Source organism: Cuculus canorus, chromosome 17, assembly GCF_017976375.1.
Source record: "Cuculus canorus isolate bCucCan1 chromosome 17, bCucCan1.pri, whole genome shotgun sequence".
In the NCBI taxonomy this organism is placed as follows: Eukaryota; Metazoa; Chordata; class Aves; order Cuculiformes; family Cuculidae; genus Cuculus; species Cuculus canorus.
Window position 1 is genome coordinate 5,003,061 of NC_071417.1, and position 21,167 is coordinate 5,024,227.

At 41.7% G+C, this 21,167-nt stretch overlaps 1 protein-coding gene across 1 annotated transcript in view; it reads right to left on the bottom strand.

The window, feature by feature from the left end:
- TMEM132B (transmembrane protein 132B) overlaps nucleotides 1-21,167 on the bottom strand; it is a 260,407-nt gene that overhangs the window by 126,791 nt on the left and 112,449 nt on the right. The window lies entirely within an intron of this gene.

Consider the following 21,167-nt stretch of genomic DNA (forward strand, 5'->3'; position numbering starts at 1 on the left):
CTGGAGCAAACTCAGTTACCTGCTGGAGCTCTTTGAACCAGTTAATGCAATAGTACAGAATGGTGAAAGGGAACATAATTTTCTACAAGTTTTCAATAACTTTCCGTGTAATAGAGCAGAGGCCCTATCCTGTCCTTAGGGGATACAATGCTACAGTTCAGATTAAAAATGATAGAGAAAAAAAGTAAAGCAAAACAAGATACAAATTGACTTTCAGCCCAGTATTCTGGGCTGCTTGGTGATACACTAGTAATGACACCATTGTAGCCTATTTAGGGAAAGGGCCTGTCCCTGGCAGGATGCGAGTGTCCCAGTCTGCATGGCACACACTCCATCTCCAGAGCATGAGGATACCATTGAACAGGCTGTGCTGGATAAACCAACAGCTGCCAGAGAGGACTGAGAAGCTCTTCAGTCAGAGGTGACTAATGGGGGTACAACAGAGGCTCGTGGGGCAACGCTGCAAGGAACAATGCAAGGAAATAAACAGCCCTTGACTAGAAGGTGAAATTAATAAGTACCAGAAGACATAAACGGCAAGGGCCTCGTGGAATTTCTGTCACACGGCTGCAAACTTCAACGAGATTTAGGTACAAAGTGTCTCAGAAAATCCCAAGGAAGTCTACCTGCATCTTTAGGCAGAAGGAGTGTTCTCTTGATTACTCCTCTTTTTCTGGCTGTCAGAGACTTGAGGATCAGTCGAAGCTTTGCTGGGGAACTAAGACAACACTTGTAACTGGCACGTTAGACTCCCTCAACTAAGTACACGGTCCAAGCCAGAGACTAATCCATGGGTGCTGCTCTCTGCCAGTCTAAGGAACTTGTACCATTTCCTCCAACACTCTGAGTGTTCAACTCTCTCTGTGTTCCCATGTCCCCTGTGAGACAGACAGATGTTAATATTCCCATTTTATGATTAGAAACTGAGGCACAGAGAGTCTAAGCAACTTGGCCAAAGTTGCAGAGGGAGCATCTGGTTTAGCACAGAGCTGAAGCCCAGCTCCCTGGTGCCAGGCGAGCAGCCAAACTCCTGGAACAGCTTCTGTCAGGAACAATTCCCATATGGAAACAAGCCACGAACACAAGGACAGCATAATTACAATTAAAAAGGAATCTTCCCAGACCCAAATAGGGTAGCAGTGAACAACGTATAGTTAACCCCTTACAGCAGGGCCCTACAGTGAGCAGGCAGGGTCTTATCACCCAAAAGGGTTTTGGAACGCAGCTGCTGCTCTGACTGCCACTGCCACTACCATAGTGTGGGCTGAGGGCACAGGGACAACCCAGGCCCCAGGTTCGCTGCTTGAGATGGTCACCAACAACTGCCAGGCAGCCCTTTTCTACATCCCCCTTCCTGAAGCGCCTGCTGGAGCGATCACACCAAGCACTCTGCCCTGGCACAGCCAGGCTAATCCTAGAGACTCCTCTTCCACCACGATGCTCACGCTGCCATTTTACTGCAAATACACTTGTTCGCTCTCGTTAAATCCCCTCTGTGCTTTCCTTTGGAAGGAGGGATTTCAAAATTTCATTTGTTTTAGTCACTAAGTACTCTCTGGTATTCCCAGCAGCTCCTTTAACTGACAGGGTTTATTCTTGTCGCCACTTTGTTGTGTTTTATGAATAGGGACCCAGGAAAACCCCAGACACCATTTTAACATAGTGCACATTAGTCTTTTATCCTGCGCCGTTCAGCACTGGGTATCGCTCTCTCTACTAGAGTGTTACACGCAAAATGGTCCCTCTAGGCGATGTACTCAGTCAGGAAGGATATTAACTCCCCCCAGCAGAGCGTGCGACTGAAATGCCGACGATCCCTGTAGTTTTAAGCATGACTGATAAAACATTTGTGCAGTATCATAGAAATGCTGATCTGGTTCATACCATGGCAGCTTGGAGCAAGACGCCCCAGACAACACCAGGGAGTGCCGGCAGCACCCATCTCACCGTCACAGAGTGGAGGTGCACTGACCCAGCCACGCACGAACTCCTCACACACCTTCTCTGCACCTTTTCATGCTTCTTCCCAAATCCCAAGGGCAAGAGCCAGGCATGGTGTGCCATCCCCAGGAGGCACTCCTGCTGCAGGCAGACTGTACAAAGAGGGCATCCACCTCTTCATTTCAGACTGCGCCTCACCTTCCTCGCCTCACCCTGCTTCTGGTGAAAGCAGGTGACAAGCAGCTAAAGGTCTATTAAAATCTACTGCATATCTTCCTCAACTGGGAAACCCTGAGCTGCTACCAGGAGTCAGAAGGTGTTTCATCAGCATAGACAGGGTGAAAACCAAGTCCTGCGCAATGCATGTTTTCCCAATGTGCAGAGCAAAGCCTGCGGATAACAAGATCAGCTCTCACCGTACTGAAAAAGATAACGATCTAAAAAGAAGGTGCCGCCCAACAAAACATAAAAAGCTGATACCAGAGCATGACTACCCATTGCAGGCAACCAGAGGTGGTAAACAACAAAGAAATAAAAGAGAGGAAGATGGAACAAAGGAAATGCAGAGCTGTGGATGCACAGAGATTTGGAGCCGGTGTTGGCCCCGCACATCCACTCATCTCCCACAGCAAATATGGAATAAACCCCTGTGTATCTGGGAATTACAAGACAGGTGTTGTACCCATCTCTGCCCTCACACTTCGACGTGAGAATATTTGCACCACTTCAGTGAATGTTGAATGTTGTACTTGAAGGCCAAGAGAAGAGAAGAACCAAAGGTAGTCCTCCTTTCCCAAAGTCCTTAAGAAAGTTTGCTGTCTTTGAAACTGTGTATTTTGTTAATTCTTTTACATTGTGCTCTCTGCTGAGCTTTTGTTGAAAGAGAAAGGCAGGGTGTCTCATAAACTCGAGTAGTTTTGACCTTGCCAGCCTCTGAGTGCCTTATGTTATACACAAGAATCCAGACAAAACCACCCCTGCTGCCGTCTTGCACTGAGAAAATGTAACTGGACCACAGCCTAACAGCTTGCTCCAGTTCCCACTGAAATTAGGGAGAGCTTTTGAGCTCACTCACCTCCTTAGAAACAAACCCCCTCCAAATAATTCCAGCCTCCCACCAGTCTGCTGCTCAAAAATCTTTTAGGTTTGTATTCATGAAAGCAATCCATAAAATTTAAGTGAATTTCATTTATGCTTAGGGTTGAGTGTACAATGCCTTAAAACCTCCAGCATCTTACTTTTTTTTCCATATAATTAATTTTAAAAGCATTTAATAAGGTGAAAGTAAGACCTTTCCAAGTATTTCTGATTTAAGAAATCATGATGCATCATATTCATTAGCATCTGTCACAATATGCTGTGGGATAGAGTTTACTATGAGTGACAGAATTTGGTAAGTCAGTACATGCAGGTGTGTGACAAACAAAATCAGTATAATCATGAGGCTAAGAAAATTGCCTTTAATGTTATGTTTATACATGTAATTCCTTTAAATTACCTGGGCAGGATATAGAAGTATTTTACTTTATACAAGCGCCTGGAAATACTGAAATTGCATGTATAAAGGTGGAACTTAGTGACATTTTACTATAAGGACATAATGCAGATGTAAAGATGTGTCAAGTAGCAAAGTGACATTCAAAATACTGGAAATAAAATTACATGCAGTTGTTTCAATTCAACGGTGGGAAAATGTTTTATACACAATTAAGTAAAGAGTTGAGCAGATGGCTGTTATTCTTTTTCAGACAGAGACGTAGAAGTATCATCCATATCAAAAACTTCAGCCACCTAAACGCTTAAATGTTAATGGGAAGATTTTTCAGAGCAGTTTGTGAGGAATTAGCTGGTTGAGGAATTAGCTCTGTAAAATCTACAGAAACCATCCCAAGCCCCTTGCTAGAAGTCTGCAGTGCCTGTTCTGAGACTCAACAAGTCAATAATGGGATACAGAGTGTTTCACTGCTCAGTCAGTAACTCAAGATGTTGCTAATGACATACAAAGCATTTTGTCGCTCAGTCACCGGTTCAAATGTCGAATAAACCAGAGATGGCCGGGAGTCATGACCATGGGAATACATTTTGGCTCCCGCTGTGAAAGGAGCGATGAATCCTTCCCTCCTCGGCAGCGAGTCTTATCCATATCAACTGTCTCCACCGCGTTTCCTGTTATGTGGCCCTCTCAGTAGCAGTCACAGGAAAGTTTCAGGTAACCAAAACTGGGGTTTTTTTCAGCATCTTGGCTTGTATCAGAAACGGCGTGGCCAGCAGGTCCAGGGAGGTGATTCTGCCCCTGGACTCGGCACTGGTGAGGCCGCACCTTGAATCCTGTGTTCAGTTCTGGGCCCCTCACCACAAGAAGGACATTGAGGCTCTGGAATGTGTCCAGAGAAGAGCAATGAAGCTGGTGAGGGGCTGGAGAACAAGTCTTATGAGGAGCAGCTGAGAGACCTGGGGTTGTTTAGCCTGGAGAAGAGGAGGCTGAGGGGAGACCTGAAAGGAGGTTGTAGAGAGGAGGGTGCTGGGCTCTTCTCCCAAGTGACAGGGGACAGGACAAGGGGGAATGGCCTCAAGCTGCACCGGGGGAGGTTCAGACTGGATATCAGAAAAAAATTTTTCACAGAAAGGGTCACGGGGCCCTGGCAGAGACTGCCCAGGGAGGTGGTGGAGTCACTGTCCCGGAAGGTATCTAAAAGACGGGTAGATGAGGTGCTCAGGGATGTGGTTTAGTGGCAGATAGGAATGGTTGGACTCGATGATCCAAGAGGTCTTTTGCAACCCGGTGATTCTGTGATTCTATGACCTCTCCCAGACAGTGGACAGGGAGCTAACTTGTACTGTTTCTGTTCTGCCTTCAGGCCAGGGAATAGAGCTTTCTAGCCCACCATGTAGACTGACTAGGACTTTTAGGAAACGCTTTAAAAACATTACATTTGTAACTAAAAATAAAATGCCATTTCATTTGGTGGCAGTGTAATAGTCATTTTATACAGTGCCATTAAAAGTAAAATTCAGATAGGAGGAACTGCTGACTGCTGCTGAACTGCAAAAATTTTAAAGTTCTTTGAGGCAAGAACATGTCAATCTTTTATACGTCTGCAAAATGCCATGAACATCTATGGTACTCTATAAATCATAAAGGGAATAATACAAGCAAACAGGAGTTATGGGATTTTATCTCTCTGGCAGATTTTGCCCCATGGATAAGGTAGCTTACAAAGCAATAATGAAGTATTATCAGCGAAATAAAGTTTTAGTGGCTTTTTATTCTTAACAGCATTTTCCTAGCACCATGTCAATAGAAGCGGAGCTTCATCTGGGACCAAAAAGTTCTGATTTGCATATGTTATCATGCAAAATGAGATTTTATTCTACCCTTGCCTTCAGAAACACTGAGCCATGCATAAGATCAGATCACAAAATTAAAACAATTTATTGTACTGGAAGTCTTTTCTGTTAGTTTTGGCCAAGTTCCCAGTTCAAGTGATTAGTGAAACCACAGAAATACTAATTAGCAGTGCAGAGATCTTCAGAACTTAATGTTTGTGTTCATGGTGTATTAACAAGTAGACTGACCATGCTCATCTTAAAATTACTGTCTGCTCCATCATTAATTGCCAAGACAGGAAATTAAATGGCCATTTCCAGAAGACAAGTATCTTATGCCCGAAAATGTGGAAGCCTTCCTTACCACAGCATGGAGTCCAAGTGGTCCTAATGCAAGGGCTCTAAGGGCAGCCGCCCTCTGCACCACCAACATGCAAAAATCAAGTATCAGATCCTGCACATTCACGAGCTCATCCTAAGGATTCCTGGAGGTTATAACGGTTTTCTTTGCTTCCTCATCTTTTGAGTCTCGTGATATTTCAAAGATTTTTCATCAGTCACAACAAGCAGAATCTTACTTTTATGTTTAAATGCAAGTGGAATCCTTCAAAATCACTTGACCTCAGGAGTCAGCGCTTAGAATGTAAATATTTGAAAAGACATAATAAAAACTGCATCACCATCAGTATTGAATAAAACTCCTCTGTACATAAGAGTAACGGTGGTGTCCCGGTGTTTTATGGTAAATAAGTACAACTACAGCTGCAATTACCCTCGTTCATGCAATCCACAAAGAGCCCATGTGTCACACAAGTCATTCCTCCACAGCATTTTGAAAACTTATGGAGGAGTTTAACCGATCATCCAGTTCCATCCCCCTGCCATGGGCAGGGACACCTCCCACTGGCTCAGGCTGCCCAAGGCCCATCCAACCTGGCTTGGAACCCCTCCAGGGATGGGGCAGCCACAGCTTCCCTGGGCAACCTGGGCCAGTGCCTCGCCTCTCTCATGGTGAAGAATTTCCCCTTATGTGTAGTCTAAACCTGCCCCTCTCCAATGTAAAGCCATTGCCCCTCATCCTATCACTGCAAGCCTTTGTAAAAAGTCCCTCCCTGGCTTTCTTGTAGGTCCCCTACCTTCAGTCCTGATTGATCCCAGGGTGTGGGCTTCTGAACAGCTTTTGTTATAAAAGATCCTATTTTGTACCTGGCCAGAAGTGAACCAAGTGTTCATTCAGAGAGTCAATTAAGCTTTATTTAAAAGAAAATTAAGACTCAGAAACATAAGCTGCTCCTACCTTTTGGGGCACAATCTGTCTCCAGTGTTACATGCTATCCAGCACCAAGCATATTATTAGCAAGTATTAAAAAGTGAATAAGCTTTGAACAGCAAAAAAATCAAAAGTAATTAGCTGTGAAGGGAAACGGGTCCATCCTCATGTCATCAGATGAAAAATTGTTTCCTGGCTTTTGTCAAACACCAGCTGCTGGTATAAATTCAGAGGTTTCACTCCTTATATCCCTGAATCAAGTGGTACCACATACATTAGGAAAGCTCTGTAACATCAGAACTTCAGAAAGAACAGTTTCCACCTGCAAAAAAAAACTGCTCAGGAAATGACAATCTAATTGGCAGCACTATAGAAAACATCCAAAAATCTAATTAAAAGGCTTCTCCTAGACCGGGCCCTAACCCTGCCATATCCCAACTGCAACTCGGTCTTCATATTCCAGAAGGCATCTCCCACATAATGATTTAGCAACCTACACTGTTGCCAGGAATAGAAAAGTACATCAGACATAAGCAATTAAGTTTTTCTGTGCTATATAAGCTGGAGAAGAACCATACAAAGAAAACAGCAGCACAGAAAATAAACAGGACAGATTACAGGTGTCAGCATTAACATATAAAAGAATAGCTTATTTCTTTCATTCAATAATATATCTCGAGGAATAAAGCTTGTGCTGACAAAGAAAAATATAACAAGTGGGCCTACAAATAAACTTGCTGTTAGCATTCATTTTGTCAGAGACAGATCAAAATTCAATTTAAGATTTACATTTCGTAGAAAATATCTACCTTGATCACTGACTTATCCTACTATTTAGGGTCAACATGAACCTTTAAATCGAATATTATTTGGAATGGAAGGACAGACGAAGTTAAGGAAGGTCAAGCATGCAAAAAATTTTTAATTTTATATTTAAGCATGAGGTACTAGTGGAAAAAAGAGAATAAAGAATAAACTGTGGCTTTTGTGTGTTACTGTGCTTTGTTAAAAAAATTCCTTAGGTATGGAAGAAAAGGCACTAGAATCTAATCAACTGCTCACAGCAGGAATCCAGAAGCACCACTTACGGTGTGCAGCAGACTGACATATAATCATGGCTGAAACAGAATTACCGCTCACATCACCAGATCTGTTCTGTTGATCTCTGCTGGAGCATGGGGGTTGAAGAAGAGGCAGAAGGAACAAGTCCAGCAGACATCTCCTCATCAAGAAAGTAAAACTTAAGGACTAAGTGACGCCAACCCAAAAGCTTCACGAATACACTAAATCGCAAGGGGCAAAAGCACAAATTGTCCCACTGCAGGTGTTCGACTTCTTGTTCCATTCAACGGGTTGAAAGAAATCCTGCTCCCACCCATCCAGTTCTCCAGCTCTCTATGATTCTTATTGTTATTGTATATTTAAAAAAAGATCAGAGAATTTGTTCTGCAAAACACAAAGAATGGAGCCATACAGCGTTTTAAAACACTTGTGCAAAGAATAAAGGTACAAATGCCTGGGCATCTCTAAATCAACAGAAATCTGCTTTTATTGTCAGATTCTAAGAAGATGTTTAACACTTTTTCCCCTTCCACCACAGTCTTTTCAGATCATGGATATATTCACCTGGCTTGGGGCAGGTGAAACGTGTGTAATAGGAAAAGTTAAACTAATTGTGGATTGGCAAACAGGAGGGGAACTGCAGCCTCGCACATGACTTGTTCTGCTCTTCTGCTGCCCTGACAAAATGGGAGGGCAGTTCCCACAGCCACGCAAGTCTGACCACATCTGCTCTGTTATGTCCCACGATGCGAACAACCTTCATCCAGCTGGAGTGAATATTCCAAGAAACGTGAAGGTGCAGGGAGGGAATTGCTGTTGGTTGCAACCACCAAAAGTATTTTTATATTGTATATATGATGGCCTTCTTCTCAGAGGCCAAGGACTGATATTACCCAATGATAGCATCATTTCATAAAGCTTTGAACACAGTCGATACAAATGCTTTTGAGGGATGGAGAATATACTGTGATGAGCACTTGATCTTCTCCTCCCCTGTCTCCTTGCAATGAATGAGAAAAATAGATGTTCTAGGGTGTATAGTGAGGAACAGACCACTTGTCCCTGTCTAAATCAGATGCTGGCCTGGGACAGTCAGATCCTATTTCATGCAAGTAAATAAGTGGCACGTTTGCACTGTTACTGAACTCCTAACAAATCTCAGTCTAATATCTAGATTACTGGCCACATTGCAGAGGAGCTCAACAGCTAATTTAAAAACAAAAAAAATCAAACCCAAAACCAAACAACAACCCTCTCCCCAAACTAAATAAAGACATACAAAACAGAGCGGAGAGCTGCTCTTTCACTTTGTGAACTTCATCTGAGGCTCTGTAATGAGCTCCTCGAAAGCCTGGCCCTGAACCAAGGACAAGACTACTGAGCCCTTCTGAAGACAGTGTCCTACATGTGCACTCAGTGTCTAACACAGATGCCAGGGATGGAAAAGACTTTTTTAGAATCCTGTAGTATTGATTAATAAACAGTTCATAAGCAACAGTAATAGGCTGACAAGCGGTAATCAAATCAAAACATTAAGTATATGTCAGAAGCAAAACAGAGAATAAGGATGCAAACTATTTTACTTTACTGTTTTTAAGAGATACATTCTTTTCATGCCAAGTAAAAGTCATGATGTTCTGAAAAATACAGGATTACAACATCCATTTCCCCAACAGCCTGAGGTGAAGGCATTCATCTATAACGTGGGAAAATCAGCCTCATACCTATGAACTACCCAAGTCACTATTTTTCCATTGTTACACCAGCACTGAATTTACATAGAAGCCACAGAAAAGCCCAATTAATGCACTTTCAGCAGCTTGGGGTAGGTTAATAAAGACAACATTGAGCAAAACAGAGTCAATATGTGCCAAGGGCTACCACTCAGCTAAGTCATGTTTTGAATCAAGGGAAAAGCTGTTGTATCCCAGATAACAGTCCCAGCTGAGGAATCGCACAAATTGTTAACTCCTTGATGGTAAAAGGGAAGCAAAAAGTTTCCAAGAAGCAAAGGGTTGAATTAACTTCAGTCCATTTAATATTTATGTAGTTTAGATGTATCCATCTGAGCAAGCCCAGTTGCCTCCCTGTATGTTCTGTGCAGATGAACAGCACTTTTATTGCACAATCACTGGGGAGCTGGTTTAGGTGCCTTAGATGAAGCACCGAAGTACAACACGGGCAGGTCAGACCCAGGCATCTCCCACTACAGGCACCCAAATGCCTCTTCCAGCGCAGACGATTCCCACTCAGAACAGCTGAGGATATACTGTGGCAAATTCAATTTCATGCTACTATGCTGCTACTGTATAGAATTAATATATGCCACAAGAAAACTCGTGAAATACAAAGAAGGCAAAAAATGCCCCATCATTCATGCTACACCCTTTATAAAAGGCTCTTTAAAGTTATTTTCTTTTACATCTTGGTCAGCAGTCATTCAGTAGTTTTCATTGTTAAGGCATTCATAGTCAACATGTTCCATACTCATCATTTCCATTTTTAATTTTTTTAAGAAATTATTATCTACTTTTCCTTTATGGCAAGGCTTGGGATTGACAGTTGATCCATCAACTTATCTGCTGATTTTTAATGACAGCATTTTGCATTCATTATTCTCTACTTAAATCACTCTTTTTAAAAGAGGAATAACTTATTTCTTCCTCTTGTCACTAGAGAAATTAAATGGTACACCATTAAGAAGAGTGCTTGTCTGACAAAAAAGACACACCAGTCACAGATTTAGAATACTGATATGAACAAAAATTGCTTAAGAGGGAAAGTGAAAATAGGAACCTGTATCTCCAAATACATCCACTCACTGCTGAGGTCAATAACTTCTAGAGTTAAATCTCTGCACTGAAAACTTAGATAAATGACCAAATTTATTGTGCAATGCCGAGCACTCCCTTGGCTAAAGAGCTAAAATGTGTTAAGTCCGTGAGTGATGCAAGGTAGACACCTTCCTAGGTGACAGTTAAAGGGACATTTGCCTGGGGAAGCGCAGCAGCCTTAGCTTCATCCCAACAGCTGCAGCAGCGTTGTGAAATACCGTATCAGAAAGCGTGCAATAGTGTTGGTTCTGCTAACGCAGACCAACCCAACACCACCTTAGCAAACATCAGGGAGGATGTGTGTTTCCTTGTCCTTGGCTGAGGGCTGCTCTCGATCTAGGCACGCTAAGAAGAACCAAACAATGCAGCTCCTAGACGACACATGTGGAAGAAAAACCCTCAACAAAGCTCTTCATGAGGCTTTTAAGTGCTGTGTCTTTTGAGCCCAGTGAGTCTAAGAACTGAAAAATGAAAACCTTGTCATTAATTATACCAATAAAAAAAAAAAAAAAGGAATTCTTGCAAGATCAAGCTATTGGCAGTTGGTTTTAAGGAAAGCTTTTTACTAAAGGTTTAGCAATTTGCCTTAATGACTGCAATATTTCACAGCAAACCCCTTAACAAGTATCCTGGGAAAATCCACATAGACTAAATTATACAGAAAGAACAAACACAGCTTCCAAGTACCCATGTGCGAGGCGCCAAAGGCAATATGTCTAAGTTTATAATAAAATGGTGTCCTACATTTTCAGCCAGGTGACAAGGGGCACATAACTCTTCTTCTATTACAGGCCCAGTGAGATGAATTGGTAAACAGTCCTGATGCAAGCTGTTCCCTCCAAAAAGGAAGCTACCACGGTCAAATGTGCTTCCCAGCATTTTCCTTCTTGCTATAGAGCTTTCCTAATTACCAGTGCTCCCTGGAAGGCCTTTTTTACCTTTTTTGCCTTTGTGACTGGCAGTAGCTGCCCTCTGGAGCAGTATAAGCCCTATACAGTTACGCTTTGGACACCTCAGAGGATCTTGCAGAAGTGCCCAAGTCTCAGTCTACAGATTCATGACCCTAATGAATGTGCGAAGGCTCTTAGCTTAACCCCAGCTTAACATTCTTCTAAAGGAAACAGTGAATTTCAAAACAAACAAATAAAAATCCTATGCTGGCAAGAGCATCAGCCGATTTTTATGTTTTCATTTTAAAAGTTTATAACTTTTTAAATTATGACCAGAGGTGAGGAATATCAATGCCAAAATGAGTGAAAAAATCTAACTAAAACCAAAAATAATGTATGCAAAGCTAATATCAGTATGTTTTATAACATATTTGGCACAGAAGATTCAAATAAATCAAAGTAACAATATTTACCTGTCTAGCAACAGCACCTCCTAACCAGAAAATGAGTTTAAATTTTGGCTAAATGCCTAATAAATGAGTTGTTAGCTTTTGTACTTTAATGCAGTGGCTGTTAAGTAAGCAAGTCAACACATCTCAAATGGAATTCCAATGTGAGCAGTAGGCTCCACTACAAGACAAACACATAAATTGGTAAAAGTAGAAATTAAACATACCTCAAATACCATCTCCTCAATTTCACATTCATTCAATAGTCTTTTCTAGTCCTATTATATCAAATAACAATCCAGTTATGGTTCTTAAGTCCCCGTGTAGAGTTGCCAAAAATAAATTCCTTAGCAACGCTTTCAATATACTCAGAAAGGTCTCTGTACTGCAGAAGATTTTGGTTTCTGATTTCCACAATATTTTCAGGCGACAAAGTAATGCTTCTCATATAGAAATATGGCTCACCATATTTCCATAAGACTTACATTTTCCACACATTGCTGTCTCTAATTGCTGTCTCCAAATATCTCCTTTATCATTATACCTGGCATCAACAGAACCAAGGTAGCTATTAAAACCGAGTACATACTTAAGTGGCACCCAACATAAAGGTGCTCTTCTGAATCTAGACTTAAGTTTGCCAAAAAAATAGGCTTTTAAACGGGAACTATATGAATAAGTACAATATTTACAGAAGAATCAGGTAATGCTTTTGTGGCATAATGGTTTCGATTACCTCCCTCTCTCTGTAATCTCCATGAGGCTCATTGAAGCTCTCCCACTAGTAGGTGACGTTAGATATTCAACACACTTAAATACATGCAGACCTTGCACTTACAAGATGAACTGTGACTAAGACGTGGTTTTCCTGGTTTTCTTGGATATCTGGTGGGATGTCCCAGCCCATGGCAGGGAGGTTGGAACTAGATGATCTTTAAGGTCCTTCCAACCCAATCTATCCTATGATTCTATGATCCAGATCAGCATTTACCTAAGAAAAGGCTTCTTCAAATCTAAGTTAACAAGGGAGCATAAAAAGGTGACTAAATTATAGGAAAAACCCTCCAAAATCCAAAACATTCGCTTTTGTTCCTTGAGTCAGAACATTTGTTAATGACAGTGATGAGTTCAGCAGCCATGATTACTTGGGCTTTATCACTCAGTCTTAAGCTATCAGTTAAGTACAGCTGGAACATGCATATATATCTCTGTAAAGCTCTAGAAGTTTCCCAGAACTGTACAGATATTTGTCATGGGCCTCCTGTGCTAACTCACGTGCAGTCATCCACATGACCATTAAAACACTGCATAGGAAATGACAGACACTAAACCGGTAGAGACTTAGAGATGCCCACTGACTCTTGAATATGTCATCACTCCCTTTGGCATCCAATATGGTAAAAGCATGCAAGCACCAATGGATGAATAACTATTTGAACAGTTATTCGCTCATCAGCATGCATTTGAAATTTGCTCCCAGCCTCCCTGCTATATTCTTGCAGTCCTAATTATGCAGACTACCCTACCCTGAAATTAAACTTTCCCAACTGTTACATCAATATTAAGATTCACATCTAGGAATGATACACCCAAAATGAAGCTAATTAGGTCAAATTAAATGAAAAACAAGACTAATCTCAGAATGATTTGGCTCATCTTTCAAAAGCGATGTCACTCAGAATAGGCTTTGGATACGTGGACAACACTTGTGAAGAGGTTTTTTAAGACACTTCTTTGCATGTTCATTGCTGCATGAAGGAAGAGGCCAAAGGATCGGGGAGTTCCAAATTCAGGTATTAAGAAATGCCTTCCACTTTCCCTATACCACCTACATTTCCAATACAGCAAAAGGAGACAAAAAACTTGAAAGGACTTATATTATAAGCTAAAAAATTTGCCTTTCAAATCACTTCTAGAGGTAGGAATCGGACTTCCACAGGAAAGCCTTTAGCCACAAACACAACTGATGACAAACAGCTCCCTGATCTGTCAAGCAAGTTGAACAAGGAATAAGAATTTGCTTCTTTGAGCCAAAGATCAAAACTGGGCATGAAGGTAACCAGACGTCCAAACTTTTATGTCCCCTTTCTTATCATAAATCTGCTATTTGTCTGAATTTTCTTCCCACTGCTACCAGAAAGGTAGAGGATAGGATGCAAGGGGCTTCCTACTTCTCAGCACACATCCTCTACACCCAAGGAATTTCCTCTTTTCCTCAGTCTGAGTCTTTTAATGCCTCAGGCCCTTGCTCACCAAGATAAGCTACAGACAGCCAATGTTTGAAGCTTGTCCCATACTGTCATATCTAGCCTGTGAAAAGATCGTTTGTAATCAGAGGCTATTCTACCTAATAATTTTGAGGCCTAATCAAACCTTATAAGCAACATGCAACTTTTAGAAGGGAGAAACGTATTTTCCCATTCATTGTATACCAATTAAACAAACACTGTCAGAAGGATTTTTCTGTATATTTCTCTGGATTTACACAAAGTTTTCACCTCATTTTCCAAATTTTCAAGACAACAGTGTATTTACTTTGTTGAGGCTCCCTGCTGCCCTGAGCAAAAGGTTTTTCCAACTACCAAAGCTGTATTTGTTCAAAAATGTATCCTTGGGTCATAATAAAGATAGCACAGCAAGGATGGAAAAAGAAGAGTTTAGCCCTGAGAAGAGGAGGCTGAGGGGAGACCTTATTGCTCTCTACAACTACCTGAAAGGAGGTTGTGGAGAGGAGGGAGCTGGGCTCTTCTCCCAAGTGACAGAGGACAGGACAAGGGGGAATGGCCTCAAGCGGCGCCAGGGGAGGTTCAGACTGGATATCAGGAAAAAATTTTTCACAGAAAGGGCCATCGGGCCCTGGCAGAGGCTGCCCAAGGGGGTGGTTGAGTCACCATCCCTGGAGGGATTTAATAGATGTGTAGACGAGGTGTTCAGAGACATGGTTTATTGGCAGATAGGAATGGTTGGACTCGATGATCTAAGAGGTCTTCTCCAACCTGATGATTCTACGGGTCACTAAGTCATTGCCTACTTGGACTGGTGAACTGGGGCCAGGAAGCAATTGTCTGGACTACCAATCAGTAATTCCTCTCTACTGGAGTCTTCACCAGAACATCAGTGAAGACCTAAGAAAGAGTAAGAAACAGCCATCCAATAAAGCTGGCAGGCCAGGACAGAATTCATGTGGTTACCAGGCTCTTGGGCTCCCAACAGGAGATTGACAGACAATCTCATTGCCCTTGGCCTTGAATAGGGAAGAAAAAAAAAAAAAAAGGAGAGAGAGGGAAAAAGAAAATCCCTCCAGAAAGGATACTTCCCTATTTGTTCCTAGAACCACAGCTTTCTACAATAAGTTGTCCTTCCTACTGCTGTTAATTTCTCTATTATTTTTTATGTCCTCTCTAAGCTCCTGTGAGGTGTCAGTGCTTTTATCTTATAGAAACATTTCCGAGCAGGCTTGGGTTCTTTTATACAAAAAGACATACACGTGAGGAATAAAGGTTAGTTAAAATTCTTATAACTGTGGTTTTCTTTGTCACTCTATTGAGTCATTCATGTTTGAAAATGTGTGTGGATGCTTCTCACTGGAACACTCTACACAAAGCAGAACAGACTCCGTCACTCATAATAGAGGTCATAACCTTAAAACTGGTACATTAAAGATAAAATTCATTCATCAATGGCTCACAAGACAGTGCTGCCTTGGGGTCCAGCCAAAGGCCAGCGAATGAACTCCTGCAGGATCTATAGGCCATGTGCACTCTACCTTCAAAGCACAGTTCTTTGCCCATGACACCTCTGACCTAAGGAAAGCAGCAAATGCATAAGAATAGGACGGAAACACCCAAGCCAGTAGACTGCACCACACAGTCTAGGACTTCTTCCCACACTTTAAGCTCCTCTATTTTTTAATTCAAAACCTTCCTTTCAAAGTAGCTGAAGTATGGCTTCATGGAAGTACAGCTTTCATGGTGGAAAGAAGCCCTAAGGACATCTGACCGTTTCACCTACACCAGACCAGCCTGGCAGGGGCTGACAGGCATCAGCTTTCCCTTCCACATCTCCACAGCTTTTTTCCTCAGCTCTTGCCTATTTTTTTCCAGTCTGCTTTATACATCTCCTTGTGTTTCTTTGCTCCCTCTTCTCCTCTTACTCATTCACTTTAGTACCACGTGAACTTAATTGCATCCAGCCCACCGCTTTTGCATGGGCCTAAAATAAGCCAGAGCAAGGCTGTCTGTCTGTACCAGTTATGCTCTTCTGTGTAAAGCAACACATGCAATTGATCTTCTGTCAGCCAACTGTTGTTGCTGATGGCACTTTACATGCTCAGTGTCCTGGGGCCAGGCAATAAACGCAGCAGTGAGTGTTTCCCTGCATGCCCAGACACCTTCCCCAGTGTGGTTATCAGCACGCTGCCGTGTGCCACAGCAGGCTGCAGCCACCCAGCTTACAAAGGCAACCAAACTTTTCCTCATTCTAGCTTCAGCTGTACTGACCAACAGCACAGACACTCCAGATGCAACCACAAAAACAGCTCATCAAACAACCAGGAACGCAGCAGGCTCTGCTTTGGAGACACTGGGAATCTCAGCACCACATTACCATTTCTTGATGACACATAAGCTTGGAGGCAATGCAGGACCCAAATACATCATTCTGGAGCAGAGTAGCGGTGAACTCAGGGCAGAAACACTTCCAAAAACCTGGAACGGAGTGCCCAAATTTGGCAGAGTCACTGCTGAGTACAGCCGGGAAACCTCATAGCACCCAGGGGCTTCCAGGTGGAGCATTTGCTTTTCGCCCCCAGTAAGGTGGGGACTGGGATACGTAGTGGGGAAAATCGCATTTCCCACAATAAGCAGATGAGAGTCTCAAAGCTGTTTGTCAAAGTGAGGAGGGAGAGGAGAGAACCTCAGCTTTTATTTTTGAGACATATCCACAGCTTTAAAAATGAAGCCAAACGATATAATATCTTTGGTCAGTTGATCATCAGCTCCAATAACACATATTTACTATTAATAAATATATGCACATATTTTAACTGGCAGTCAACTTTACATCTTCCTTTTGAGTGATATTTCTGGTTCAAAGGGTATTCCTTAGCACAGAAAAAGAAGTGAATTACTTTAAAATAGGATCTATTTGCATACCTATAAATACATGAAAAAATGGATTTCCTGATTTAAAGATATATTTACACGCACTACAATTATAATTTTATAAAGCCATTTAAATTATTTGAATTCTTTGAACATCTGTTAAAATGATAAAGAAATTGAATTATCATTATAGAATCTTCTTTTTTTGATTCACATTTAAAGATAGATGATGCCAAATGCCAGACAGCTGAGCAGGTCTGCATCAATTAAAAAAATATAAATTTCCAGGCAACAGAATAAATGCTTCTGAGGACACTTAAACAAAAAGATCTCTCTGAAGTTTTCACCCTCCCTATTCCTGCATTCTGAGTGTCCCTCATGCAAGTTTAATTTATGCAGTGATGGGCATCCTGAGAGATGGAAGCTGTATTACGGACATGGAGATAAAATAATCCCTCAGTGAGAAGAACCAGTTTAGCCTCAATAACATTATACTCAGCACTGCAGGTAAATTCAATTTCATTAACTTTGCCAGTTAGCATAAATACAACCTTTCTGATTAAAGTACTAGTTTGTCAGAGAATCAGACTCTCCTCATTTGGTAATAATCCAATACAATTTAGTGACAGTTTTCCTGAGTAAGGAAAATGATTTCTTCATTTACTCCCTTTCAACAGAGAGTTGGAGCTCTCTGGCCTAAGTTTTTGTGTTTGTGCCATCTCGTCCTTCCTGAACCAAAGGCCAGGCCACATTAAGTTCTTGTTCTTCAGCTTTCCAGCAAGGGGACTCCAAGCACCATGAAATATGTAGTATTATGGGGCCTTTCAAATGAGAACACAGCAACTCGGCTCCCGCTCACCAATGATTTGAAATAACCTAATCCTATAAAATGCTAAATCACTCTGGCAAAGTTCCTGAAGTCCCATTCCTCTCGATATCAGCGCTGAGTTATGAGGTACTGCAGCTTGCCAAAGGCAGCCCGTGTTCTCAGGGCATCTTTTCCAGCCCCCTTGCCCTAGTCCTGCCGCAGCCTAATTTGTGGCATGTTCCTGAGATGCTTCCAGAGAACTCTGAGGTGCAAAGGATGGAAGAATTGCAAGGCTCAATCCATCTTTTGGCAAATACAGTGGAAAAAGTCTGCATGGTCTTAACAAAAATAGGATCAGTTTTCTGGAACCCATAAAGCAGTTGTGTCTGATAGACTAGCAGATTTCGGCCTTCAAAAGCATTTTTTTGCAATAATTCAACAAATAGTCCTTCACCAGAGCTGTCCTGAGAGCACTTGATTTTTATCCAAGCCCACCAGCTTCTATTGAAATCTACGGAAATCTTCAGTAGAAATTCTACTGAAATCTACTCCTTGCAAGATGCATTCTGCACTCAACGCAGAAATACATGAAGATCTTCTCCTATGGAAGGGAAGTGCAAGGTCTCAGCTTGCAAAAGTATTTGTACTTGAAGGAGAAACTGTGTCTTTTTTGAAACAAAACACACTGCTGCTTCTACTCACCTTACCAAAAGAAGATTCACAGAGCTCTGCCCCAAGGAGAAAATATAAGGGAGAATTAATGCAGATGGCAACAATCAATCTCCTCGCTCAATGAGCTACCAAAAAAGTCCTTTGAGATAGCAGCAATAAGGGCAAAGAAGGCTCCACGCAGATCAGATGTGTGCACATATACTTCTGTGTGTATATTTAAAATAAATCTCTTCTTTTTACACTCTTTGTTCAATTACATTATCAAAAAGAGGTTTTAAATACAAGCTTATGGGACTACTAAAGAGGTGAATTTATGAATGTATTCCTAACAAAACACACTCTGGAAAGCTTTAATCTATGAATTGTGACAACCTTGGACAAAATGGATTTTTAATAGAATATAATGTAAACTGCCTGAAACACTGTGATAAGGAATTTTTTTTAAGTAATGCACGGACAAGGCATGATGCACCCTGCATGAAAGGAGGAAAGGTCTTAATTTAAAGCATTTTAATGAACACTCAATTTGCGTAGGAAAATGTGGGAAATGGAGATCAAAACCCCACGATAATGATAACACTGCAGAGAGGAGAAGGAGAAAGATTAGAAAAGTAAGCAAATTTGAAAAGGCTCCAGCCGATAACACTCGTTAAAAGGAATGCAGACTGGATTATGAACACGCCAGTCCAAAGCCACTGTTCTCCTTGCAGGCAATGTCTGTCGGTGGCTCTTATCAGAGTTGCACACTGGGGAAGAAAGAGCAACCCAAGTGCAAAGCTGTGGAGAACAGACCTCTCTCTCCCTGAGCTAAGGGCAACAGGGATAGTCAGAGATTTCAGTGAAAACAGCCGTGACTTGCTGGAGTTTCTCACTTCCACTGAACCTCCCGCAGGCTTGTGGGGCTGCCAGGGCTTTCCTCTCCCTTGCAAAGCCCAAGCGAGGGTGCAAAAACTATAGTAAACTCGGCCATCTCTTCCTCAGAGAAAACTCTTGGGCTCAGAGGCTCAGTCCCAGCTTCCCCACTTCTCTACCAGCTTAACGCCGGGCAAATCAGCAGAACTGAAATTACTTCCAAGACAGAAAAAACTGTCTCCCCCGAGGTAGATACGATTCTGTTTACTAATAGCTTCTGCTCTACAATGAAAGAGATTGATCTTGCACCCTCATTCATGCATAAACTGCCTTTAATGAAGCTCCTTGAATTACTAAAAGGAGGAACAGATGAATCCGGTCTAGTGACAGTTTTGCCACACTGACCTTAACAGAAGCAAGTTCATGTCTCTGCTCATTTAAACAGAACAGCAGAATCTCTGCATAAACACTTAACATTCTTCAAAAGAAACAAGAGGACCACCATTATGACTGAAAAGGCAAATTAAAGTAAAGATCAAAGTTAAATATTTACTCTAAGCACTACAATATTTGCAAATCTGGAAACGATCTTTCAGCAGTTTCTATTTGCATACTTTAATTAATCCAAAAATATTAAACTAATCTCACAAAGGAAAGGGTCAAAGTATTAATTAACTTGAGATTCGTTGCTTTTGTGCAATTTAACAGTTCAACACAAAGCAAAAATCAGTTTTAATAAAACCTAAGTTACTGTGACAGGTATAATTTCATGGATTAGTGAAACCACACACAAGGCAATAAGTTTTGGTGTTCATCCCATTTTTTTATAACTTTAAAAATAGGGAGATTCCTCTGTAACACCAAATTACCTTAAGTTTTCCTTTATCCTCAGCATTTCCCTTCAAATTGATGGCTTTCCACCTTGTTCGGATCAGAACAGAGGTCGTAGTTGCAAGAAAACCTGACTTCAGCGTTCAGCAGTGAGCAGACACTGCACAACCACCACAACCAGCTCATTCAGGTTGAGATTCCACTGCTGGAGCCATCGTGTGTCACCCCGCACCTCCCGTACAAGGGCAACGGTTCTGGGCTCTCTCTCTCCACCAAAGGGAAACAGCTTCTTTAAGAGCTTTTGGAGGAACTGGGAAATCTTTCCAAAAGACAAAGGATTAGGAGACAGCACCAAATCCAGCTGCCTGAGCTCTGCTTTATCAGTATAGTAGACCATGAAACCCCAGCAAAATAATGCTGGAAGGTGGCTAGAATTTACTACATCACAACCTCAGACTTGCAACTTTGACAAATGTGCTTATGGGACTTCCCTCCTCTCACCTTTTTATTTTTTATGGGAAGCGCATGAAACAGCTAATGAACTGAAAGGTTTGCCTCCCCTCACTTCACACGTTTACAATGCAAATGTCTGCGTCCCACTTAGCCACCTCCACTCTCTGCATTTTTACTGGAGAGAAACAGGCACTTTTCACTTGCTATTCAGCAGGCGTGTTTCACACATCCAAGAGGACTCTTACCTTAACAGTGCCTATCTATCCCTGTTACCAAAAAGCAAACCCAGGGATAAATAGCTTTCACCTTACCGCTGGTATTGCAGGTACCGAGAGCCAGATGGGATTCGTTTATTCCTCAAACAGAGCTTCAGAAACTAAAGAGAGTAGAAACTCTTTTTGCACTCCAAACCTCTGGCAACAATCTTCCTAGGTCTGAACAATTCCTAACAATCATTTTTCTCCCTTACAGTAGCTTTCAGAAAAAGATGGATGAAAAAGACTCCTCAAATAAAATTTTTTACACAAAGTTTTATGATTTTCTAATTACGAGACAATTTCAAGCTATATTTATGCACAGTGTACTTTAAGAGTAGACTAACTGCATGATAATGGAGAAAAATTGCTTGTATTGTAAAATACATAATTCTGACTAACAACATAAATTCCTCATTATC